The sequence below is a fragment of the Podarcis tiliguerta genome, assembly GCF_965153285.1.
Source record: "Podarcis tiliguerta genome assembly, chromosome: 4".
Lineage (NCBI taxonomy): Eukaryota > Metazoa > Chordata > Lepidosauria > Squamata > Lacertidae > Podarcis > Podarcis tiliguerta.
The window spans coordinates 32,494,515-32,522,476 of NC_139537.1; the positions used below are offsets into that span (position 1 = coordinate 32,494,515).

Genomic DNA, 27,962 nt, shown 5'->3' on the forward strand with positions numbered 1-27,962 from the left:
TCCTTCTGCCTAGAGCCAGCAGTCAACCAGAAGGCCCCAGGGTTCTAAACCAGTCCAAGCTGCTGACCATGTGTGCCAGGCCGAGATATTAGAGTGAAGGCTGGTCCCATCTGACCCCATCCACAATGGCATGTGGGCTACCTGCCACCAGCTGCCATCTGGACTCTGAGAAAGGGTGAAGGGTGTCCTTCCTAGGTCCAGCCATTCTGGGCAAGGTGGCCTGGAAAATCCCTACACTACTACAGCAGCAAGCTGTGTGACAGCTCAAGCATTCTCCTGGCCATCTCACCCAGAATGCCTGGTTCTGAAGGATTCCTGCTTTGGCTCCTTTCCAGAACCCAGCAGCAGCACAGAGATCACCATAGCTGCTATTGCTACAGCAGCAGAAAAGCAGGTGGTTCACTGTGATACCTGCATTGCAGCGCCCCTTCCAACTCTTTAATGCTATGATTCATATTTTTTTTAAGTAAGAGAGGGGGCAGGGGGAAGAATAGGAGACATGGGGGAGATCAGTGGCATAGTGTGTGGGTTGCCAGTTTGGGGCTGCACGGAGGGGTGGGAGGGAGTGAAATAGATGGAGTAGGCATGCACATTCAGTGGCTTAATGGCATCTGTGTCATCCAGGAGATCACAGCCTCAGAGATAAGAAAAGAAGAGTTGTTCTGTTGTCTGGAGAGGTCACTTCTTGGTTCGCATGGAGAAGCTGCTTTCAACAGAACCCAGTGACAGGAGCACGCAGCTGTATTGAGGCATTTCAACTGTATTTCAACCGGGTGTTGAAATTTTGTGCCCCTAACAAAACATGGGCCGCAGTAGTGGCATACATAGATAGCCTTTTTTGTTAGCCCCAAAATGGAAAATGAGTGCGGTCGCAACTAAAGAAAACTGGCAACTTAAAGTGATGGAATACGCTCAGCTTGCAGACTTAACTTACAGAATAAGAGAACAAGAAGAATATACGTTTAAAGAAGATTGGAAAATGTTTAATGAATATATGGGTGAAAATTGTGTACATTTGAAAACATTGGCAGCATTAAGATAAACAGTGTAAATAAGTTTTGATGGATGTAAAAATGGAACACTGAATGGTTTAGTTTATGTAAAATATGCAGGGATCTATGGCATGCAAACTGAACCCTCCTTCCATCCTTTCCCACTCGCAAAGCTAGAATAAAGGAAGCTTTTGCTAAGCAAAAGAATGTTTCTTCCCGAAGTCATGCTTGTGACATGACTTCATACACATATGATGACTGTGGATACTAGGAACAAATGCCTACTTGCCCTAAGCATTACCATTAAAAACATGATACTGTTTCCCCCTTTTTACTCTGGATACAGTTGACATGATGATGGCAATATAAATCAATAAGAATCCTTTAAATCCCAAAAGTCCCCTGAAAAAGAGGTAAGCATCCATTATTACGAATGAATATTTCCACCTCAATTTCACAACTCAGAGAACTTCAAGAAAAACCTTTGAACTAATGAGGGGGTTTCTGAGCATTCCATCAAATCGCCATCCTTTCTATCTTTCAACAATTTTTTTTTGCATTTTTGAATTCTCTGCATAAACATATGGAACGTTGTCTACAAATAATTTGGCAGAGCAGATTTCCTCTCTCTTAGAATTTAAGCACTAAGACATACAACAACTAGTTGAGTAGCTGATCCAAGTTCTCAAGTCCAAATCATGATAAGAGGGCCCAGAGTTTTAAACCATTTATGTTCAGGCTTAGTACATGTAATATGAAATTTGGAATTTCAAATGATGGTGGTACTTACATTAAGATTTTGGGGGAAAGGATGGAGCTGTGAGTTAGTGCACGAGAGTGTTTAGAAGCCTTGGATTTTCATCAGACTTTGGAAAGGAAAGAAATATTTTTATCACCAGCGCCTAGAAAAAATAAGTTGAAAGGTTACATTTTGAACTATAAATCACCCCTTTGTAAACAAACAAACAAAAATCCTGTATATATTTTTTTAAAAGCATTCAAATATTAGATTAGAATTTTCAACCATAAAAAGTTTAATTCCAATTTAAGATTTTACAGTGAAATTTGAGATTTGCCAAAGTAATACTGAAGTGGTGGTGGATTTTGTGGTGGAGAAACTGCCATTTCTGAAGCCCAACTGGTCTGCAGCAGTCAGTGCAGAAGTTGTGTGTAAATAAAGAAATAATAGCATATTAGAATAAACGAAGTATCAAAAGGCTTAAGAACATCAAAATGTCTTTATATGGCATTGCAAAGAAGTTCTCTGTGGAATGAGTTCCATAAATTTGGTGTACACAACTCAGAAGGCCCTCTCTCTGGTTGTCACCTTCCTAACTCTAGATGGTTGAAGCCCATCTTCCAAAGATGACCTCAGTATGATACAGGCAGGTTGATAACTTATCCTGATTTAAGACCTAGTTGCATGAGTTACTGTTCCACCAAAGACACTGGACTAGTTCACACACTCTCTCAAACAAAAGAGAACTGTATCTTTTTATCATGCTCACCAAGTGTGTCTGCTTCAACTTCAGGTTCACCAGGCATGGATTTAACATTTCTTTAGTGTTGACATGCATAAAATCCATTGAATTCTACTAAATAATCAGTTCCATACAATGTTCCATACTTTATTTAGATGCATAAAATCCACTGCATGATGTCCAACTTATATATGGCGAGCATGATCTGGACATCAACCATGCATAGGACCTTATACATCTATGAAAGGTTTATTCATTATACCACTGGCTACACATAGAGGGCCAATGGTCCAGTTGACATTATAAATGCATCTGATGGGCAGAACAAGAAACTGCAATCTCCACCCACACTTAAAAACTATGTGTAACTTCAACTAGGGGGAAAGGTAAATCAAACAAGTCCAGAGCCATGATGAAATGAGGTGATGTCCACAGTGGGGTACGATCATTGTGATTTATTACTGACATGTACTAGATTGTTTCCTTCTGATGCTGGGTTGAAGATGAAAGCTATATCAAGCGATGTACTGTATCTCTGTTATTCTGACAAAGGCTGAAAAAGAGAGGTAACAACTTTGCAATTAACCAAGATCACTATAAGGATTGTTTCAGTTTTAACAACAAGAGGGCTTTTCAATATGTTTATGTATCTTTCCTCCTATCTTGTAGATTCAAATATTTGTTTCTGAAATTTAAAGGTCTGTAGCCTATTGGGCATAAATGCTGTCTTTCTTATATAATGGCAACGTTTCCCTGTTGTCATTAAGCAGATTCTATGAAAAAGCCTACAACAGCTTTTGACAGATGAGTCACATTGCATTTTCTTATATATTGAGCCATCAGAAAAATCAGGAAGCAGGACAGAAAATCAGGGTAGAGCAAGACCTTTAGCAAGGCAGAATCCCAAAATATAACTTAATTACATATAAAACATTAGCAAAGCACACACAAAAGATATGCAATTTGAAAACCCTGGCAGAACATACCAAGGCAATGATTGCCAATAATTCGGTTACTAACGCTGCAATCCCATGAGTAAATCCCATTGAATTGAATAAGACCATTTCTGACGCAACATGTGTAGGATTGTCCAGTTTGGCTGTAATCCTATGCTCTCTTACTGAGAGTAAGTCTCGTTTATTATTTGTTTATTGTATTTACACCACACCTTTTATACCTCACCTTTGTGAGATACCACAGATACTAGTAATTCCTTCCGCTCTTTCTGATGCCTGTAGGCCATATTTATGACTAGTTTAGCTCAGTGGGGTTTGCTTCTGAGTAGACATGCACAGAGTGGTGCTAGGCACAGAAGCAGCAGGATGAAAAAACTATTTGATCATGTTTTGCCCCAAACGCACCTGAATTTAGGACAAAGTTTGCACTCCGTTAGCTACAATCTATTAATAGGGAAGTCTGGAATCACAACACTTGCTCTCACTTCTTGATTGGAAGGATCACCTGTTTCAGTTCCAAGGCTGTTCCTCCATACAGTGCATCAATTTTTGCAGTGCAAAACACACACAAACAGAAATCTCTTCCTTCCCCCTGCCACATTCTGTTCATGGCAAAGCAGCACATTAGCCATATCTCTGTTAATACAGTACTGTGCAAGTAGCTTGCTGAAGAGGAAGAAAGGAAGAAAATAACCTTGCCTTCAGTTCACTGGAGGAGGACTAAACAGGGCAGCTGATGATGGCTTCTTGTGCATTGAGACTTGCAAGCATGCGCCACTGAGCTGAGTGGAAGCATTCACTGAGTCATGTTATGTCATCAAGCAATTAGACTTCTACCAGGCACATGGCCTAAGCTCTCTTAGCCTGGGGATATTTCTTCCTTGAATCAAATGCTGGCATTAAGGGATTCAGTAATGTCCCCCCCCCCCCGCCACCCCTAGTACAGTGGAGGGCTGCTTTTCTGCAGGTGAGTACAGATCCCAGAAGATACACAGCTATAAGCAGGTTCTCCATCCATCAATAAGGATCCCAGGATGTTCTTGCCACCACAGCTGTTGCTGATGAGTCTACTCCAGCACCCACTGGATGTGAGTGTACCATTCAAAGCACAGTGGTTTTTCATTCAGTACAATATGGTTCCTATTCAGGAATAGGCAGCCTACACTAGTAACCATTCAAGATCCTCAGAAGTTAAAACTGCATTAGCATCTTTATAAATCACATTGCAGTAAAAATGTCACGGGTAATTGGTGAAGACAGATGATCAGGGCTAAGTGCTTTATACCTCTGCCACTATTGCTAATGACAAGATGTCCTTTCCAAGGAATTGTGTGTTTTTATTTATTTGATCATTAACAGGAGCCTACTGTAAATGTGACATGTAAACAAGCACCACATTTAATGCATTTCTGTGGATTTTAAAAATTCTTCCTTTCACCACCCACTTTCTCTCTCTCGGATGTTTGTAGGTGCCAAGGAGGCACTAGAAATTCTAAGAATGGGTTTAAAATTCGATGTACTCCCTAGACATTTCTTCTCTTACTTGTGAATAAACCCCATCGTATCTGGGAGATGTATGGGATCATGCCTGAAGCTGACAGAGGCACGAAGGCAATTTCTGGGGGTGCTCAACTGGAGGGATGGAACTGGGGGTGGGTGGAGGGGCAGGGAAGCCAACTTGGCAATTCACATCAGGCAAAGACATCCCAACTCTGTCTCCACCCTGTGGACAGACAGCAGGCAGCATGGTGACACATCCAAGCATAAAGGTAAAGGGACCCCTACCGTTAGGTCCAGTCACAGACGACTCTGGGGTTGTGCGTTCATCTCGCTCTATAGGCCGAGGGAGCCGGTGTACAGCTTCCAGGTCATGTGGCCAGCATGACTAAGCCGCTTCTGGCGAACCAGAGCAGCGCATGGAAACACCGTTTACCGTCCCGCCGGATCAGTACCTATTTATCTACCTGCACTTTGACGTGCTAGGTTGGCAGGAGCAGGGACCGAGCAACGGACGCTCACCCTGTCGCGGGGATTCGAACCACTGACCTTCTGATCAGTAAGCCCTAGGCTCTGTGGTTTAGACCACAGCGCCACCGCATCCCAAGCATAGTGATGTGGAAAATACCATGCACATTTGAATTGAAGCACAGTGAAAAATAACCTCACTTTGCTGTGTTTTAAGATGGTAAGGTGTTTACAGCCTTATTTGGGGAGCTATCTTCTAGATGAGGTGTTGTCAGTTCCTCAAATCCAGCCTTTCCCTTTCACTCTCAGCTTTCCCACACACTCTTGTCTCTCCAGTCTTAGGAGGAGGAAGATCCACACAGACAGATTTATGAGACATTACGACATCACTGTATTCACAAGTCAACACATTGGTCCAGCAAAATACTAGACTGCACATGTGACCTCATATGCTTGAAGCAGAAGTTATCCATGAGTCTGAAGTTAGCTCATTGAGAGACTTCTTTTGTGGAAAGTGAGGATGCATTTGCACTATACATTTAAAGCACATGGCTTTCCCCCAAGAATCCTGGGCACTGTCCTTTGTTAAGGGTGATGGGAATTGTAGCTCTGTGAAGGGGAAACTACAGTTCCCAGGATTCTCTGGGGGAAGCCACATACTTTAATGTATGATGTGTATGCAGCCTGAGTTTCCATGGCATTATTTATCATAGTGTATAATAATAATAATCATAATAATAATTTATGAAAACTATGGGTCTTGAATTTCCCATTCAATTAATCATGGCAGAAAGGCAACACTCCACTATAGAGGCAAACTAGGTAAAACTGTTTGGGTTTCAAAAACTCATCTATGCAAATGTCTTGGAAAGGGAGAGCTCTTTGGAGGTGATACACAGAGACAGCTTCGAAGCTCATGGGCTTGGTATGATATTTTGGATGAATTTCATAGGATGTGATGAGCGGCTCCTGATCTCCACCAGCTGCAAATGCGGTTGTTATGGGAAGAAAGTAAAAAAGAAAAGAAAAAATGATAGGAAGGGGAAATAGTATTATGGTCAACTCCTGATCGTTTAATGCGCTTATTGTTTTGCAGCTTGGTGCTTGCTAAGGCACAGGGTTGGTGTGGGGACAGTAACATTTCAATTTGTCCAGGACAAATTAAACAGCAAAAACCCCAGGACAGCTCTGACTGTACAGTGTGCTACATCAGTAAATATTGTGTTAAGTATCCACTAAAATCCTGGCGATGTCCCAGCATTTCAGAATGAAACTAAGGCCCAGATCAGGTTTCAGAATACTTGTATTCAATATTATCAGCATCGCTTATTATCAGGGCTTTATTTCCAGCAGGAACTCACCAGAGCTCAATTCCAGCACCTCTCAGGTGGGCGCTATTGCCATTATAAGAGAACAAGGAAGGCATTTGTGGTGAGTTCTGGCACCTCTTTTTCTGGAAAAATAGTACTGCTTATTATATATAAATGTTTTACAGTGGTACCTCAGGTTACAAATGCTTTGGGTTACAAACGCTTCAGGTTACAGACTCCACTAACCCAGAAGTTGTACCTCGGGTTAAGAACTTTACCTCAGGATGAGAACAGAAATCACAGCAGCAGCGGGAGGCACTATTAGCTAAAGTGGTACCTCAGGTTAAGAACAGTTTCAGTTAAGAACGGACCTCTGGAACGAATTAAGTTCTTAACCAGGGGTACCACTGTAATTACATTTCTGAAAAACAACAACATTCAAGGTAATGTACAAAATGCAAACAGCATGAAAATACAATAAAGAAAACCAGTAAATGTAAACCAGTGACTATAGAATGCTCCTCAAAGACTAAGAGTGCAATTCTATGATCAATAGAATGTCCCAGGAGCCACAGGATTGGGCAGGTCTCCCTCTCTGCAGCAAGCAGGTCTACCCACGGAGGCCTCTTTCATGCAACTCTGTGGCTGACCCTTCCCTACTGCGCTACTGTTGATGCTCCAATAGCAGTAGAATGGGGGGAAAGGACATGTTGTCTGCTGGACCACCATGGACAAGGAATCCCAGAGAGTGAGGCTCATCTCATTCCATGTCCTGTATACCTGAAGGAGTGTCTCCACCCCCATCATCCAGCCCAGACACTGAGGTCCAGTGCCGAGGGCCTTCTGGCAGTTCCCTCGCTGCAAGAAGTGAGGTTACAGGGAACCAGGCAGAGGGCCTTCTCGGTAGTGGCGCCTGCCCTGTGGAATGCCCTCCCAGCAGATGTCAAGGCAATAAACAACTATTTTACTTTTAAAAGACAACTGAAGGCGGCCCTGTTTAGGGAAGTTTTCAATGTCTGATGCGGTATTGTTTTTAATATTCATTTGGAAGCCACCCAGAGTGGCTGGGTATAACCAGCCAGATGGGCAGGGTATAAATAATAAATTATTATTACATATTTTATTATTACTTGATCTTAACTCAACCATAGTTCAGATTAATTCCAGTTCAGAGTTCAGCTGAAACAGTAAACTGGAGTTATAAAAAAAAAATTCTGACTCCTCATGGTTCCATTAGAGGAGGAGGAGATAGGTAGAAAGTGTGCAAACTTTACTTCATACAATTTTCTCATTTACTCAGATAAAATTAAACATTTTCTGATTTTCTCAGATAGCTTGAGGCAGTAATTCTGACCCATTTTGAAATTATAAGAACTGTATTTCATTCCTTTCATTCCCAAGGCATTAATTCTTCATGATGACAAAAACAGCTGGACAAAATAGCAATGACAGTCTTGGCAGAGTGTCACCATTTTGACTGGCTGGCACATAGGCATGGATGCAATATCTTCTTGGTGCTGTTAGTCTCTGACAACTTCTAATAATACAATCTGTTGCTATTGTCCACTCTGCCAGGAGCACTCCCAGACTGTCACTATTTTTGGGTGGGCTTCAACCACAGGCTTATTTATTATTTTATTTCATAAAATGTATATACTGACTGACTGTAGAAAACATCAAAGCAGTTTAGGTTTTACTATTATAGTTGATTGGCCTAACTCAGTCTGGACTGAACCCAGTGCTGTAGGCTAGTCACATGCACATGTGTGGTGAGTAAATAAGTCATAAGTACATACTGGTCCTAAGGCTAGCAAGTCACCTAGACTGATTTTAAGAGATTTCACAAAGTTTGTGAGACAAGCAGAGGTATCACAAGCTATTCTTTCATAACAATGGCCTCTGGCTGCCTTCCCAAATACTTGACTGAAGAAATATGTCAGTTAATAGTAAGCATGTACCACAGCAGCATCTGAAGACATTCTTGGTTTTTTAACCCTCTGTTTTTATTGCTATTTTAAAAGGAAAATAATCACCTTTAAAGTGTGTGTGTGTGTGTAACACAAAAGTATTTATAAGAGCCTCAGTGATGCTATTTATACAGTATATGCTCCAGTTAATTCTCAGCTGCTGTCAACATTCAGTTACTATGGCTTTGGGACTTCAAAGAAGAACAGGGATATGTGCAGTGCAGTGTCAGAAGACATACTGAGCTGGTTCCATACAGAGAGTGCACTCTAAATCCCAGATGCCAATCAGCAGGGCTGTACGGAGAGGTGAGGCCACTGCCACACCAACATCACATGGCCAGGACCAAGTGTGGCAGGGGGGCAGGAAGGTTGCTTTAGTCTGGAGCGGGTTCAGTGATTGGGGTCAGGTCAGGGGCCATTTTTGCTGCATAGTGGCACTGAAACTGGCTTGTGATGACATAGCCCTCAGGCTACCTTAGCCCCTTCTATTCCATGCCCCCAGAATGGGGCCTTTTCCAGCCGGAACTCGCCGGAACTCAGTTCTGGCACCTCTCAGGTTGCTGCCATTGCCATTATAAGAGAACAAGGGAGGCGTTCATGGTGGCTTGCGCCTCTGTTTAAATGGGTCCCCAGCCAGCAGATTGGCTGGCTGGTCGATGATGTGGCCAGGATCCTCCGGGCAACGCGGGACTCCGCCCCCCACCCCTGGAGCGGAGTGGGCAGTCATGTGGTCCACCGCAACTCCTCCCCACATTTAAGTGGAGCGGATTTCTGGCTCCTCTTTTTCTAGAAAAATAGCATTGCCCTGGAATACCGCTTTTTTGGATCTTCTGCGGGTGCTTCCAGTGGGGATCCCACTGGCGGTACTTTTTGCCAGTCTGCCCATTGACTTTGCCAGCAAAACTTAACTTGCAAAATGGTTTTTTTTATTACTTTGCCCATTAGTTATGACTGCAATTGTAAAATACAATGATGAAGATGATAAACAATATCACTGCACTAAATTCCTGATTCTTTCAAAACTGCATTTGTTCTGAGGACATATGACCTAACCAGTTTTCTTTCTATAATTTCAGTGGGATCAAGTTAAGGACTAAGACCCATTTAATACAGTGGGGGACAATAAAGGTCTATATGCAATTACATGTATTGCAGACAGTGATATTCATTGTAGCTTAGTAACAAACAATACAGATTCCATTGGTCAAATAAACAATTAATAAAATGGTCTGGCAAAGCAGAGGATGTTAGCAAACGTCTACAAGTGAAGCATTGAAGGATTTCCCAAATATTTATCCAGAGAGTCTCAGCTCTTACACGGCAGAGGACAATACGTTCTTTGTCTCACTTGAACTTGCACAGACAGAAAGTATGTTTGCATGGGATGGGATCACAACGAATGGTCAGGTTTGGAAGGCATTCAGGCAATAAAGAGTTAGCAGCAGGGCTTGACAGATCATTCTAAAAAAGACCTGCTACCGCTAGCTCTCAAGAGAAATGACCGAATATGTTGTAAACAAGAAGATTTTGAACATTAATCTTAAACGTGTTTTTAAACAATCCTTCAGACAGGGATGAGGAACTTGTGGTCTACCAGATGCTTTTGACTCCAGCTCCTACTACCCTTGACAATTAATGCCTGACCATGTAAGTTGGGGCTGAAGTTGGAGTCCAGCAACATCTGAAGGTTCATCCTTGTCTTAAGATCTACAGATATAACAAGTGTATATTAATAGCTTCTATCTTCTCTTGGTGAAGAGCTTAGAAAAAAATTCATATAATACAATTTATTCAGGTAGCATTTAAAGTCAATTGTGATATATAAAAAGTTATCCAGAGAAGGCATTTCTATGTAAGACTCCTTTACTAATTTGCAAAGCACACACACATACACACCACCAATAACAGTAACAACAACAACAATACCGCCAATATTAAGAAAAATGATCCTGGTAGTGAAAAGCATAAGATCGACAGTAAAATTGCATTTATAAAACAAATACAAAATACATCAATGAATTAAAACTTGTAATACTTGGTTACATATACATGCAATACCAAATTAATATCAGCTGTCAGAACACATTCCTGTTTATATATAGGTTTTACATTAATGGTGTAATTTCAGAAATGCAGAAAAGATAATTTCAGAATAAAAACAGAAAATTTTATTTCATGACTCATGAGTCACATATATAGAGGGGGGGGGGAAGAGTTTCTCATGAATTTAAAAATCTGTCACATCTTTCCATTAAAACTGTTAACCAGATATACGTTTTAAAAAATAAAGCCAACTAGCTTATTGAATTATGTTCACCTCCATAATTTAATTCTGCACGAGCTGAAAATCTGGTAGCTTTAAGAAAACCAGCTTTTAAAAACAAAAACAAAATAACCATTTAAATATACGAACAGCAGTCAAGATTGTTGAGAAATGTTCTTAATGTTCACATGGAGACAATGAAGTTTTGAAAAATCTGTAGCAATCTCTGTCTGTATTGAAGCTGCGGGGGGTGAGGGGAAGCGGGGCAGGGAACATTTCCCAGAAAATTCCCTAGGTTTTAATTCAAGATGCTGACCTCACATAGGATATTTCACAAGTTGTAAGAGCACAGCTGAGTCTTGTGTTTCCAGTTGTACAGCTTTTGAAGTAGCAGACAGTCTGATGGCATGACTGGCTTAAGAGCGCTAAGTGTATTTGGCACATAAATTATTTGGCCTGAACTTTGCATCTACAGCCACAAGCTGTCATTCTACAATAAAACAATATATGTTGTTCAGAGGGGAATTCCACCAAGCAATAATAGTTCGTTATTTTAATTATATCTATTTTAGTATGATTGCCACTGCTTTGAACCATTCTTTCTTAATGCTACATTGTCCTGAGACATAGAATTAAGGAGAGGACCTGATCTATGGATGTGCATCATCATCATCAATTATTATTATTATTATTTATAACCCACCCAACTGGCTGGGTTTCCCCAGCTACTCAGGCCGGCTCCAAAGAGAATATTAAAAACATGCTAAAACATCAAACATTAAAAACTTCCCTAAACAGGGCTGCTTTCAGATGTCTTCTAAAAGTCAGATAGTTTTTTATTTCCTTGACATCTGACGGAAGGGCATTCCACAGGGCGGGTGCCACTACCGAGAAGGCCCTCTGCCTGGTTCCCTGTAACCTCACTTCTCGCAGTGAGGGAACCGCCAGAAGGCCCTTGGAGCTGGACCTAAGTGTCCGGGCTGAACAATGGGGGTGGAATTGCTTTGAATTTGATTCTTTGGAGAGAGTGAAACATATCCGTAAAACTGATGCCTTGCTTTAATGAGCGCTAGCCTTCAAGGATAGATGTTATGAGATTCATGCCAAGAATGCATCCATCAACTTGCCTACAGGTAAGGAATGGGAAACTGAAGTGCTCTTAATTTCACATCACTGACCTATAGGGGCCTCTGGATGGATCCCACCCTTAGCAGCATATTGGTTACACAAATGACTGCAGCCAAGAAATGTGGTGGTCTGTTTACATATGGAAGCTAAGAAGCAGAGAAGCAGCTGCCTCCTGAAGGCTAGTTCAAATTACATGTGGTTGTTTTATGATACTGCACCCAATGGAATGTGTACATTTTGCTACTCTTATTGACTGTATAGTGAGTGACCAGTGCCGGATTTACATATAAACTAAACAAGCTATAGCTTAGGGCCCTACTCTCTTTAGGGCCCCCAAAAAAATTTAAAGGGAAAAAAACCTGGATGTACAATTCTAAAATATAAGATAAAAAACAAATAAATAAACCCTACACACAGCAACAGTATTTTGTGTTGTATAGGCTCCTGTGATGTAAGTAATGGCCCCCGCCTGCTAGCCTGCTCCCTAAAATTCCACTGGTTTGCTCATTTCTATATATAGGGTGCCTACATTCTGCATGGATTGGTTGCATGGCAACATGCGCAAATGGCTTTAGATACCTATTAGGTCCATAAATTACCATATCACATATATTCAACTCAAAAAACAGTGACAATTTGTTGTTGACAAAGGACAAAGGGCCCCATTACCTTCAGTGGCTTAGGGCCTCATCTGGCCCTGTGAGTGACCATCTGAATGCAGTCTTTGGGTGCTTCCAGACGAATTGTTTGTTCACTTAAAACAGGGGTGCCCAAACTTTTTTCAAAGAGGGCCAGATTTGATGAAGTGAACATGCGTGAGGGCCACAAGGGCCAGATTAAATCAACTGGTAGGCCAGATTAGGACCCCAAAACAGACTTTGGACACGTTTGCCTTAAAACATGGTTGCTAGTCGGCACTTTCTAGCGCAATTATGTTGTCCATTGTCTAATGCAAAAAGTCCAAAAAGTGACGGGAAGAATATGGGATAACAACCACCAGTTGGCAATGTTGTGTAAGCACTGCATGCACATATGAATGCTCAATAAACAAGTGATACAAAATGTTCATGTCATCTAGTGCATCTTCTTCAGACAGCCATTTTGTTCCCATTCTTATCTGGTACAAGTCAGGTCACCTTGTTTTACAATGTCTTCTGCATTTCCAGTAATTCACTGTTTAATTTCTGTCAGTATTTTATGAGATTTGCTTCCCAAAGCTAACTCTAGATCCTGTAATGCTCTTAACATATCAGCAAATCTGTTACAGTAGCTACTTTATTTAAACAACAACATCTCTTCTTTGGTGGGGGAATTAAGCCATTCCTAGCAGGAGCAGTCTGCCAGGGTGCTTAACTCTGAAAGGGTTGTATTACCAAAAGAATGTTTGGAACATGCAGGCAGGAAGCATTTCCTTCCACGACACCTGAGGGGAATATATGTGAGCAATTCAAAGAAAACAGCACAACAGCAACTGGATTGGAAAGTCCAGGGAGGCAATTCAGGCCGCTTCACATTTAAAGGTGAATTAATGTTGTACTGTGTTTTAATTTATTGGAAGCCACCCAGAGTGGCCAGGGGAACCCATTCAGATGGGCAGAATGAATGAATGAATGAATGAATAATCCACACTTCATGAAACAGTATCAGAACTGAAACACAGACATCCTTCAAAATCCCGCCCCCCACAAAAAATTCTGAATTGCAATTCTCCGGCCAATTAATGTGTGGAAAAATGTATATCCTAAGTAAAGTGCACATACATAATGTAATATGAGCAAAAACAACGTCAAATGTACATTATATAGTTCAAATGGCTTGCAAAAAAATGTGTCTATTAGGAATTCACATGAAAATTCTGATGAATGTCCATGAGAACTTTTTAAAAATGAAAAAAAGTATTTTCAAACCAATGTGAAAATGCAGTAAAGTGAACTTAAGATTGGGAAAATGAGAACCCCACACAATTCACCCATCCCTACTTGGAAGTGGTACTAGAAAAAATCTGCTAGCTGGAGTGTGTCTTTGAACTGTGTAAGTGTGTCTTGCTTGCTTGCTTGGATGAATGAAGGATGGGGGGGGGTGTGGAGAGAGAGAAAGAGAGATCTTTGACTTCTGCATGGCTGGATTGAAGGTAAGAGTCATATTCAATACTCTGCCCACTTGTGTCTCTACTGGCACGTTCACCAATTATAGTGGGTTTGCATTCTAAACTTGGGATATAAGTAGTAAATAAGTTGCAGTGAAATCCTTGCTGAGAAGTAAGCCCCACTGAGCTCAATGATTGTGCAGGATTGCAAGCAAATGTCTGGCCATAAGTCGTTACAGAGCTGACATTTCAATAAGAAATAAAATCCCTTAGAACCAGTGGAAATGGAACGTACAACGAATGCAATTTGTAATGGCATTCAGTGAGAAATTTCTATGGGCCAACTAAAAGTTGCTTAATTCATAACGTATATAATGTATTAGCCACCATTTGCCTGTCAACAATCTTCCCTTGGATGTTCTTGTGAGACAAATGTTAGGCATGTACTGTTGAAGCAAACCTGGATCCGAGAAAAGAGAAATAAAAATAAATGAAGTTGCTGAAATATTAATTGCTGGATTTACAAAAAGTCTGCCTGTCTGATTGGCCTACCTCTCTTTTCCACTGAAGTCATTTGATAGAACTCCCAGGAATTTCATTATGAGTTAGGAAAGTACTGAACAACCTACTCAAATATCTGAATGTGTGCTGTGTATATAAAGGTCATATAAGGCTTACAAGGAGACATAATAAAGGGATTTTGTCAGCTAAAAGCCAGGGAAACAGAACTGCAAGGCTGGTTCCACAATACAAATGTAAACTGGTTTAACAGCCATTCCCTTTTCTCAAGAAAATATGGAAACTGAAGTTTAGTGGAGGTGGAGACGTAGGGTTGCTCTCAACACCTCTCCAAACTATAATTCTCAGGATTCTTTCTGGAAGCCATGACAGTTAATGAGGTATAAAACTGCAGCATATTGCCTGTGCCTTGCTCACTTTAACAGATGAGCTGTTGCTTACAGTATACATAGTATAAATGTATACATAGTACCTACACATATACAGTACCTTACAGTACCTACATGTTCTGTTAACAGAGGACAGTCCTCTGTTTCAAGGTGTCCTCTATTTGAAGCACTGACCAGTTCAGCTCTAAAAAAAAGAACCGTAAGAAGGGAGATCAGGAATCTGCCCATCAGCAGCGAGACAGCAAGCTGAGAAGGCACGCAATTGATTCGGTCACAGCTTTCTCCCATGAAGGGAAAGATCACTCTATTTACATTTTTATTATTTTTATTATTTTGTTTCTTGACTCTGTTAGTTGCTTTATCTTGCCCAAAGCAACTCAGAGCAACTTAACAACTGACCAAACAAAAAACCTACATTAAAACTAAGTGGCGGGGAAAGTAAACATTTCTATATATTCATCTATGCGTATGGAGAAAATTGCCCAGAAGGAAATACAGCCCTCAGCTTGACAAAGTTTCTAGATATCTCTATAACATTTGCTTACTTATAAAATTATGCGCTGTTGAAAGTAGACCCTTAGCTCTACACACTTTGGACACAAAAATGAAAATGGTTGCTCCAATGTGCTTTTTAAAAATTGTGTTCATTGCATAAAACAGCTCACAAGCAGTATTTTTGTGTGATGACACCATTTCCAGGTGTGTACATTGGTGCTCTGTATATACCAAACAAGGGGACGCGGGTGGCGCTGTGGTTTAAACCATAGAGCCTAGGACTTGCTGATCAGAAGGTCGGCGGTTTGAATCCCCATGACGGGGTGAGCTCCCGTTGCTCGGTCCCTGCTCCTGCCAACCTAGCAGTTCGAAAGCACATCAAAGTGCAAGTAGATAAATAGGTACCACTCTGGCGGGAAGGTAAACAGCGGTCCGTGCACTGCTCTGGTTCGCCAGAAGCGGCTTAGTCATGCTGGCCACATGACCTGGAAGCTGTATGCCAGGTCCCTCGGCCAATAAAGCGAGATGAGCGCCGCAACCCCAGAGTCGGCCACGACTGAACCTAATGGTCAGGGGTTCCTTTACCCTTACCTATATACCAAACAGTGACTTGAATTGGAGTGAATCAGGGGTTTCCCCCCTTCCTGGGTCAAACTCATTGTCAATACCTGCTGCGCCCCCCCCCCCGCCGCCCTGCAAGTCAGACCTGGGATTCTCTAGTACTCGTGTCATTTTGTTGCTTTGTTCCTGCACTGTATTTCCAAATGCAGTCCAAAATGTTGCCTCTGGAACATTGAAAAACTCTGGATTATTATTATTATTATTATTATTATTATTAAAGCACATCAGTGGAGGATTTTTAAAGAAAAAAGAAGAAGAAGAGTTTGGATTTGATATCCCGCTTTATCACTACCCTAAGGAGTCTCAAAGCGGCTAACATTCTCCTTTCCCTTCCTCCCCCACAACAAACACTCTGTGAGGTGAGTGGGGCTGAGAGACTTCAGAGAAGTGTGACTGGCCCAAGGTCACCCAGCAGCTGCATGTGGAGGAGCAGGGAATCGAACCCGGTTCACCAGATTACAAGTCAACCGCTCTTAACCACTACACCACACTGGCTCTCATTTAAGTTTAAAAAACGACAACAACGCTACATTGCTCTGCTTTAACAAACACACACGACATCATCCATAGGGCTCCAGAACTCAGAAGGCAGTATTCTAGACAGCCTCACACTGTGAGACCTATTGGGGACCTCGATTGGCCTGAAATAGCACACACCCCCTCAGAGTTTAAATACTGTGCTGAAAGTGAATAAATGTTTCATTTCTGCTTTTTATGAAATCTTGTGAATATGAGGTCACCACAGTTGGTTTGGCAAGGCTAAGCCCCTTGCTAGGAAAGTTCAGGCCAGTTTGGTTCATGACCAGATTGGGAACCTGGAACTGACAATAGCTTCACAGATGTGCATAACAAGCATCCTGGGAGTTTTTAAAAATAGTATATTTACTTTCAGAAACAGAAAATGGGGGCATTTTAGCATCCCTTCTTGTAGCATTGACTACTGGACTTTGCCTTGTTAAATTCTTCCTCCTTCGTGTAGGATTTCAGGCTTCTTATTGGCTTGGCTTTTGTGGCATTCACACCAGGGCTGGTGTCAGCACCCAGAACCCTCAGGCCAGAGACCCAGGATGATGGCAGGACTCACTATGGATACGTACCATGCAGCTCTCTAAATCTAGATGCCATTTTAACTTCCCACAATGCCCCAGGTACAGCACTGAAGGCCGGTCAAAGACATTCTGAGAAGGACTAAAGCTCACTGATAAAGCATCCGCTTTACACGTAGTCCATCTTAGGCTCAATCCCCAGCATCTCAAGTCGGGTAAGAGAGGCTCTTGCCAGAAATCCCAGAGAGCCACAGCTGGTCAGTGTGAATAATACTGAGCTAAAAGGACCAATGGTCTCTGACTTGTTGTAAGGCAGCTTCTACGTTCCCTGACGAAGAACAAAACACCCCCTCATTCCACACTGGCTGTGTACACATCATAACTTAAAACACATTTCTACCCATCTCCAAAGAATCCAGGGAACTATAGTTTATCCCCCACAGAGCTACAATTTCCAGCACCTTGAACAAACCACAGTTCCCAGGATTCTTTGGCCAGAGAGGCAGCCTGTCCCATTTTGTTGCCTGAGGCAAAACAGGAAGGTGCTGCCTCCTCTTGCTACTGCCCCCTGCCCTGCCTTGTCTTGCTTACTGGGGCTATGCTGCTTCTGATGAGATCTTGCAAGAGTTCCATTAGATCTCATTGCAACCCGGAAGCTGCAGCCACGCGGGGTGGGCATCCCACCGCCACAGGATAAGCAAGGGAAAATGGCAGCCGCAGTGAGATCTTGTGACAGCTCTGCAAGATCTCACCAGAAGCCACTTCTCCAAGAGTGGCAGGAGGGGTGGGCAGGGCCCCCACAGGAGTGCCACCCCTTGGGATTCCACCACCCAAGGCGGCTGCCTCAGTCCACCTCAATCCCTGATGTTATCTGAATGTGCTATAAAGTTATGGTGTGTACGTAGCCTTAGAGAAGCCAACTGGACTGGTAGTTCAAGCTTACTTCAACAGTAGTACAGTGGTACCTCTGGTTAAGAACTTATAGTGGTACCTTGGGTTAAGTACTTAATTCATTCTGGAGGTCCGTTCTTAACCTGAAACTGTTCTTAACATGAAGCACCACTTTAGCTAATGGGGCCTCCTGCTGCTGCTACGCCGTCGGAGCACGATTTCTGTTCTCATCCTGAGGCAAAGTTCTTAACCTGAAGTACTATTTCTGGGTTAGCGGAGTCTGTAACCTGAAGCGTATGTAACCTGAAGCGTATGTAACCCGAGGTACCACTGTAACAGGCTAGCATCCTTCACTGTACTCAAGGGCAGTGGGCTAGCAGAGAGGGTTTTAAAATGTGCTTTGAATGTATGGCATGTATGCAGCAGCCTATGATGTTTTTGTGAAGTATATGGACCCTCCGCTTTCAATGCTGGTCGGCACATCTTTCCTCTGTTATCAAGGAGGCAGATGGATCAAGAGTAGCGTAAGCAGTGCTTTTTTTCTTTAAAAAAAATTGTTTAGGGGTACTCTCATTTTGACTTAAATCACCAGGAAAGGAAATGAAGCCGCCATCGGAGGTGGTAACAACGAAACTGACTAATCACCGTGCTAGATTCCAACTCCTACTTCACACATTAAATGCCCAGTTCCGCCTGAGACTCAGGAAACATTGTGACAAGAAATGAGATCAACATAGGGGGTAGCAACAGAACTGACAATTCACTGTGCCAGAGAAGAAACAAAATGTTATAAGGTTTTAGCAGAAATGTTATAAAGATTTAAGCAAAAACTGATTGTTAATGGGTTAAAGTGGAAAATTTAAATTTAGATTGTGTTAAGATAAATTATAGAACAAAAAATTGAGAAAGAGGGAAAGGATTTGCTGAATTAGCTAAGTTGAACTAGAATACAAAAAAGGGAGGTGTGAGGAAGTCGAGGAAACAAGTAAATGAAAGATAAAGATATGGAAATTAGATGTGTTTTAAAATGTTTTTGTTTTTTCTTCTTGTTCTGATGTATTGTTTTTTCTTTCTATTTTTGATGTATTGTTTGTTATTTTTTTATCGTTTTTTTTCCTTTCATATTTTCTCTTTTTTTTCTTTTGTAATTATAAAACCACTAATAAATATTATTATATATAAAAAAAGAGAAGAAACAAAATGTTTAGGGGTATGCATAGCCCTGCGTCCCCCCCAGAAAAAGCACTGGGTGTAAGTATCGCACTATGGAAGGAAAATCAAAATTCAGGGTTCTTTCTTGATTCAAAAAGGCCCTGAATGTCAATCAAGAAACCCCCCCTCCAAGCCATCTAACATTCATCAGCCCGAAAGATTTCCAAAAAGCAGAAGAAAGTAGTGTCCATCAGGGGATTAACAGATGGTGCTTCAAGACATAAGAATGTACCTGTCGATGTGGCTGCCCACGCACATGTTCTGAATCCAACGCCTGCACCAAGCTTTCCCAAAATTAACTGATGCAAACCCCTCAACATGTGCAGCGAGTTTATCCTGGAGCAGCAAGCACTCAGAATCCCAAAACATGTTTTTTAAAACAAGTTTCTTACATTGACTGTCTAGAGAAAAGGGGGGAGGGGGGGAGGTTCTATGAGTGTAATAAATGTTAGCTTCTGGAGGTGATCTATTAAGCAGCACCGGAGCAGGGAGGAAGACAATGCCCCCCTTTCTTCCCTCCTCGCTTATGTAGGCCATCATCCAGAGCTGTCAAGGAATCAAGCCCTTTCGGCAGAGTGTTCCCAGGTGCTTTCTGTCTACTGGAACGCAGCAGAAATCCCGAGCCAAAGGGACGGTGACTACAGCCGCTCGATTACACGGATGATGTGGAGCGCTTGTTTGGGCTCCTTTTCATTTCCCTGTCCTTCCGACTTCGGAATGTGAGGTTCGTTTCAGTCGCATAACATCTCTGAGGCCACTTATTCCTGTCTGACCTTTTTTTTTAAACATGTCAACACAGACTTACTTAGCTGGCTCCCTTTACCTCTCTGTACTTGGAAGAGCTTTACATAAAATAAAACACATGCCATTTTCATGCTTGGCTCCCATTTGGAGACCCACCCACTGCTGCCTTGTGGAAAACTTTGAAAACACCCTAGCTAATGAAAAAGCTCTTAGCAAGATCTAGATCTTCAGCATTTATCTACTCAAGCTGCCATCCTAAACTGCTTGGCTGGAAGCAGGGCTTGACTTAGCCTTTCAGTCTACTTGCCCAGCCACAAAGGTAATCTAAGTTCATGTAATTGCCAGTGTTCATTTGTTATCTTTGCCTTTTCCACCCCAACCCATCCTCAAATGTCAGACTGTATTCATTTTCCTGCTTTCTCTGATTGCAATTTGCCATGGACAGGGCTATATCTATTCATTATTATTTTTTAAAATCCAAACACTTAACAGCTTCAACTACAAAAATGAACCCATGCAAAAGATTAAAAATACATTAAAACATCAGTCATTAAAAACTTCCCTAAACAGGGCTACCTTCAGATGTCTTCTAAACATCAGATAGTTGTTTATTTCTTTGACATCTGATGGGAGGCCATTCCACAGGGCGGGCGCCACTACCGAGAAGGCCCTCTGCCTGGTTCTCTGTAACTTCGCTTCTCACAGTGAGGGAACTGCCAGAAGGCCCTTGGAGCTGGACCTCAGTGTCCAGGTTGAACGATGGGAGTGGAGACGCTCCTTCAGGTATACTGGGTATACACAGAAGACCTTTTAGCTTATGCAAGAGACCATCCATAAAGTGTGGCATCTGTATTTGTTGCCGTACTTTACCCTGTTTTAGCCAGTCTTTCCTTTTTGACAACTTTGCTACCCACTGTCTCCCCCTGATTCAAGGCACACTGTTTGTGTGTTCATGTGTTACATTCAACAAGTGTACTATCTGAAAGCTGTGCATGCAACAATTGAGCTATACAAATGAACAAGTGTATACACTTGCACAAGAGCTTGGACCTGTGCTCAGTGTAATGTAGGGACAACCCTTTTACGGGTCTCAGAGTGGATTATTTCCCCACATCACAGAATAGCCCCACAACTAGTCTCTTTGGCGGACATGACATTTTTCAACTTATTTATGGACTGTACACATTGAAATATGAAATCCTGCAAATGTTAAATACTTGGAAGGGAATATTGTGTGACGACAGCAAATAATAATAATAATAATCTACCAGTGTGCTTTCTAAACTGTTGGGAAATGTATCATTTCAAGTTAATCTTCTAAAAATTCTCTGGCAGGGTCATGGATCCGCCCCATTTACACTTGCTTACTGCCATATCACGATCCTTTTGTTCATGCAGTATAAATAAGGATACTTATGTTTTCTTTGTCAAGTGCAAAACCTTATGGGAGAAATAGTTTCTTTTTCATAAACACATCACCTTACAGGCTCAGTTTTACACTGTCATTATGACAGTAAGATATGAACAAATGTGCTCGGGTAATGCCGCCCCCCGCCAAATCTCCATAACTTAATACTAACGTCTTAGCCTTGATTCATTTTCAACACTAGTTAACATGTGGGGGCATAGATGCCAGTGGTGGCTGGTGCCCATTGGGACTAGTAGGCAGGCAGACAAACAGTAGCCAATGGCAGGTGGAGCCGGCTAATTCTAGTTTTGCCCCCATCCTCCTCCCTGCTGCTGAGTCCTACAAGGGCAACACTGAGACTAAGGAGGAGGAAACTGACAAGCAGTGCCAACCCCCTGGGCTTGTTGTAAAAAAGAAGGCAGGCAAGGTGGAGGCTGCCTGAGGGCAGGCTGACAGTGGTGGGGCCATGCCTCATTTGTCCTAAAGGAGTAACTTCCAGGGATGGATGGGGTCCCCAGTAGTTGCCAGTGTGGTGGTGAGGCGCTGCCCTCTCAACACTGGCATTGATGCAGATTACCTGGATGAGATGGGGGATCCCCATCAGTGTGTCTGCTCATCTCCACTCACGCCGTCATTGTGGCCTGCTCCATCCCCATCCAGTTAAGCTGCAGTGATGCCAGTGTTGGGTGGGCTCTGTCCCACAACACCAGTTGTTCCTGTTGATCGTCTGGTGGTTACTTGCAAGCCAAACACCCTTGTAATGGTCAGTCATCCGATGCTTTTGTTTTTATATATGTTGTAAGCCACCCAGAGTGCCTGGGGCAAACTAGTCAGAGGTACAGAGGCCGGGTACAGATAATAAAATTATTACTAAATTATTATGCCCCTCTTATTTTGTTTTATCCTTATAGATATCTGCTCTCTTCTCAAAGTCATCGGTTGATCTGTTCTCCAAGCGGATAACTCTATCTAATCTAATTTAATCTATTATTTAATTCTTCCATGTATATTCCATCTTTCCTTCAAGGACCTCAAGGGGGTGATGTTCATGGTCCCCATCTCCTCATTTTAACATCACAACATCATGGTCCCCATCTCCTCGTTTTAACATCACAACATCACATCCTGAGGTAGGTCAGGATGGGAGAGAGGGAGACTTGCCCAAGGTCAACCAGTAAGCTTCATGGCTGAGTGGGGGTTTGAACCGTGCTGTCTCAGCACTTTAACCGCTACACCAGACAGGTTCACCCTTCCAAATGAACCACCTGGCCCATAATATACTTCTTTCATGTTCTATATTGCTCACACAACTCAGCCCATTGCACGAGGAACTATTTGCCCCCATCCATTTGATCTATTTCAACACATTGTGTATGAGTCTGCCTTGAACATGGCTTAGAAACACTCCTTAATATTTCTGCTAGTCTTTGAGGCTCTTACCTTTCTGCTGAGTGCCCAGACCAATGAACTTGCACAGTATGATGCTCTTGTACTTCAGGCTGCAATGACCCAGAACTGTCTACAGAACATACTGTTTTACGTCACCTCACTTCTCCAAATGAGAAGTTCCAGGCCCAGGGCTACAGGGTTTCATGTTCTTTGGATGAGAGAACACTGGTGATATTTGCTTTATTTGCAAATATGCAAGGAGAAGAAATAAATATGTTCCTCTGAAGCAGACAGTGTCTCTTTCATCAGTTTGCCAGAGAACAAGATGTGCAGAGAGGAAAAGACCCTCACCCCACCCAGGTCCGGATTTAGGTTTGATGAGGTCCTAAGCTACTGAAGGTAATGGGGCCCTTTATATGTCCAGATGTCCTTTGTCAATAACAAAACGTCACTTTTTTTGTGTTGAATATATGATATAGGGTAATTTATAGACCCAATAGGTATCTAAAGTCATTTGCACATAACAAAATATGTATTTTATCAAAGTAATTGATATAGAAATGAGCAAACCACTGATATTTTAGGGAGCAAGCTAGCAGGCGGAGGCCATTACTTACATCATAGGAGTCTACAAAACACAAAACACTGTTGCTGTACATAGGTTTTATTTGTTTTTTATCTTATATTTTGTAAATGTACATCCAGTTTCTTTCCCCTTTAAATTTTTTGGAGGCCCCCAAGAGAGTGGGCCCCTAAGCCATAGCTTGTTTAGCTTATATGTAAATCCGGCACTGACCCCACCCCTAAAGCTGTACCATAGTTGGATTCAGTTAAACCAAGGGTGGAAGACTTTGTTCTGCCCAACAGTTGCATCCCCCCCATGAATAATTCTGTGGGTGTTTAGTCCAGTGGTGGACAAAGCCAAAGGCAAAAATTGGTTAAGACCAGAGGTAAAAGAAGGCAGAGCAATGGGTGTAATTCTTACCTTTGTACAGTAGGGTACATTCCTGCCACACAATGGAGTCATCCATTTGTTCCCCTCTTTTTCAAGTGCTGTTTCTGTCTTTCCTCTTATCACAGAAGGCCCAGTCCCGTCCCCCCAAGAAAGACAGAAGAGTAGTGAAATCTCCACAGGGGTCAATGCCATTGGCAACAATCTTCTGTCTTCACTAAGAGCTAAGATTTTGACATGTGAACCTATCACAGCTCTGCACACATTCACTATAATCTTCGCAGCGGCACCATTTTACCACCTATTTATTTTTGAACGAATCTTTTACTTGGCAGCAAAATCTTCTCTCTCTCTCTCTTGGTTAAAAACTCTAAGTAATAGTGAAATACCAGTTCAATGAGCAGTATATAACACCTTTTGCGGGGGTGCAGAAGATGAAGGGTGTGAAAACTCATTTCTAGTCATTAACACCTTAGTAAGTTAATGGTGATGGGGACAGATTTCTCCCTATCATTTCTCTTATGGGATAATGGAAGAAGCACTAATTTTGTACACACCGGCAGGCATTTGCTCATACAAACAAGAGTTTAGAGGCTGTAGTCTAGGAATGGATGGATCAGTTCATATCTGGTCCATGTCAGTTTTGCATGTGTCTATGCATAATGTGCTGGAGACCAAGCGCTCAACCTCACCACACATATAAAACAAACTTATACCACCTTAAGAGTCATGGCTCTGCCTCACAGAATCCTGGGAACTGTAGTTTATTAAGGAGTCTCCTACCAACTCTCAGCATACTTAACAAACTTCAGTTCCCAGGTTTCTCTCTCTGTGTGTGTGTGTATGTGAGGGGGAACCATGACTCTTAAAGTGGTGCTTTAAATGGATGATATGGATGTGACCCAACACAGGAGTGACACAGAGAATAGGAGTGCATTAATTTCTACTAAACTAACACAAAGATTCCATTTAAAGTGCTGATTTGCCTTTGAGAAAATAGTTATCATTGGGATGCCCTGTGACTCCCTCCCTCCCTCTCTAAGCTGGTTAATGCATAGCTGTGAAAAAGGCCACGTCCTGAACCTTTTCAGAAATCCTTGGTTTTCAGGGAGTTATGAATGCCGAGTGTAAGTCAGCCGAGAATTTCACACAGGTCCGAGGGGAACTGTGTGTGTGTGTGACAAGAAACCATGCTATGAACAGCATCCTGAAGGTATTATTTTTCTTCTCCCAGGCTCTGGCTGGAAGAGGATGGTGATTATTTGACTGCTTCCAGATTCTTGGATTGCGGCGGCAGCATTTCAAAGAATGTGCTGCTTTAGTAGAGGACACACCCCTACTACTAACATTTCTTGTTCATTTCCTACAGTGTAGGACAGAATTCCAGATGGAACGGTGCAAACAGGATGTCCTAAAATGACTCTCCCCTCCCCCTCCCCATGCCGTGGATTAGTTTTAATAATAGCACCTCTTTTGCTGATACTTCAGGGATCTGTTCCTGAGGCTCATAAACACATGAGCTTCTGCTACTGTTTTCACTGTAAGGTTCGGTCGCAAAGGGAGTGCATCCAAAATGACCCTGATCCCAGTGATTTCAGAGGTCAAGCTGTTACAAGTTGATTTTCATTCCCCTCACCCCCACCCCTTTTACTGCGATGAACTGCCTTGCAAATGCCCCAACATATTTGAAAGAGGCAATAAGCCCTGAGGTGTGTGGGAACATTCACAAGGCGGGCCCCAACTCACAGGCCCATTTCAAAAATTCGATCCAAGTAGAATGAAACACACCTGGGAGTGAGGAAGCACCACAGTGGCAATGCCCACTCCCAAACCACACATATTTGTTTCAACAGCTGAATCCATTCTGGGGCAGTACGCGCCCCACACCCATTCACATGCCTCAAAGTGACTCGAAGGTGGAAAGGGCTTAAGTGCACTCAGACCGCAGCCCTAGGAACATTTACTTGGCAGCAAGGATGATGAAGACATTCCATTCAGATTGCCATCCAATGTGAACCGACCTAATCCACACATTCTGAAACCATAGGAGCAAGGAAACACAGCCATGCTTTGAGAAGTCACACTTCTCTGAATTTTGCAGGGCAGGTCTCTGGCTGAGTAATGGGTACCAAAATGTATATAATGGAGTAAAGGGTTGGTAAAATGCATATACCAGTGGACATCACGTACAGAAAATGCATTTTTTAAAAAAGAAAATTGCTTTGAAAAAATGTGTATATTAGGCAAAATTGCATGTATGTTAGGATAAGCTTGCATTTAAATGCTGATGAATTTTTGTGATTTTTTTTTTTAAACTCAACAACAACCACCCTACCTGTGAACTGATATGGAAATGTGCAGAACTAAACTTCTCAGGGAATTCTGTGGATTGTAGTTCTCTGAGGGGACTAAAGGTCTCCTAACAGCTCTCAGTACCATTAACAAACTACAGCTGCCATAATTCGACTGTTTAAAGTGGTAGAATATTGTTTCAAATGTATAGTGCATATAGAACCTTTGTCTTTTAAAGCTCCTCTTGCTCATTTCAGAAGAGAATGCTGGGAGTAGCAATGGCAAAGGAGTCAAGAAATGTGATGACGCTATTCAATATTCTCTGTTAATCTGCTCCAGTAATTTTTGTTGGTCGATTATAATTTTTGGTTGCATGTTGCATTCACAGGCACACTGTGGAAATGTGATGGATAAACAAAGGATTTATCCAATCCACCAGTGAATTGGCAACTTCTGCCGGAATATTAGGAGAGGCAGCATCAAATAACAATGTCTACCCCTCTTTGGAGCCATTGGCATTTCTGATGTGACAGTGAGGAATTATTGCAATTGCTGCTGGAAGCATGTGTACACTGGCTGGAATGACACCTAGGCGAGGAAACTTACCGTATCAACTTCAGTCATTTCGAGATATTCTCGCGCCTCAAAGAGTATGTGGTGCTGTCCATTCATCTTTTTAAAATGGGTGTTTGTCCTGGCTCGTCTATGCTAAATGCAGTTTAATGTAGCAATTTCTTCAACAGTTTGGTTGTTGAATGGGGAAAGAGAAATAGGACTATGGTCAACCACCAAGTGACTAGGGGTCTTTTCCATTGAAACAGCACCTTTGCCCATAACAATGGAAGAGTTATGCCAATTATTCAGTTTCCACAGACTTCCAACACACAATTGGTTCGAGCAATACTTCTATGTTCACCAGCCAATGAGACCAAGTGGATCAGCTGACCTTAGTTGTAAAGGCAAGGCAAACTGCGCTAAAGAAGGTTCTAGGAAGAACCATGAAATAAAATATCTCTTGCATGTTTGCTGTATATCAGACAACATCACACATACTGCTATGTACTGATAGACCACCAGTTGAATTGATACATAGGAAGTCCATTTACACTTGATGGGATTTGCTGAAATCAAGGATGAGTCTTTTGGAAATAATAATTGATTAAGCAGAATCATGGGAGCCACCACCCTGCAGACCACTTCATGCATGAATTTCATACAGGATACATAAAATAATCACCATAAGATTTGCATATGTTGTGTAATTTTTGAAATCATTACTATAATTTAAATAGAAATATAATCTCACCACTGCAGAGAAAACTAACTAGGTGACCTGTGTGAATGATCTGTCTGCTGTCCTGGTGCTAATTGTTGATGGAAACATCAAAACCTCTTCTCTCCTTTATTTTGAAACCAGATTTGGACAGCCCTTCATAAAGAGGACTATGCTCTGTATAACAGGAGAGGACACACAGCCACATTTCTGGACATTTCGCACTGAAGAAGCTTATGAATACTCAGCTGCTATCATATAGGCTTCTATACAACCAGGTCCCACCTGTGAAAGGGATTTCTATGATGCTTAAATCTACCTGGGCTTAAGTATCTGGGAGGAATTCATTGAAAATGGACTACCAAACAGGTTCCCTTCTTTTTGGCCATTTGACCACCACCACGACATGGACTCTTGCTATGAATGTTTTTTACCTTAGTTATCTACAGTGAAAGGGCTGCTTTAAATAAAAGTCTGTTTTAAATTCATATATACAGTATACCAAAATTGTCTTCACTGTACTGTTTTGGGGAGGAGTAAGGACCACTCCCGGGGCTTTTTTCCCAACAAATCTTTTGCACTT

General features: G+C 42.0%; 1 protein-coding gene and 1 long non-coding RNA gene across 4 annotated transcripts in view; one reads left to right on the plus strand and one right to left on the minus strand.

The window, feature by feature from the left end:
• Window positions 1–27,962, minus strand: part of COL8A1 (collagen type VIII alpha 1 chain) — a 98,984-nt gene that overhangs the window by 26,700 nt on the left and 44,322 nt on the right. For all 3 annotated transcript variants that reach the window (XM_083438360.1, XM_083438358.1, XM_083438359.1), the window contains one exon: window positions 1,783–1,894. The gene's annotated coding sequence lies outside the window, so the exon portion shown is untranslated. The remainder of the gene's footprint in view (window positions 1–1,782; window positions 1,895–27,962) is intronic.
• Window positions 12,007–27,731, plus strand: LOC310676549. Its single transcript, XR_014510608.1, has 3 exons — window positions 12,007–12,067; window positions 26,495–26,756; window positions 27,524–27,731. It is a non-coding gene; the product is annotated as an uncharacterized lncRNA (long non-coding RNA).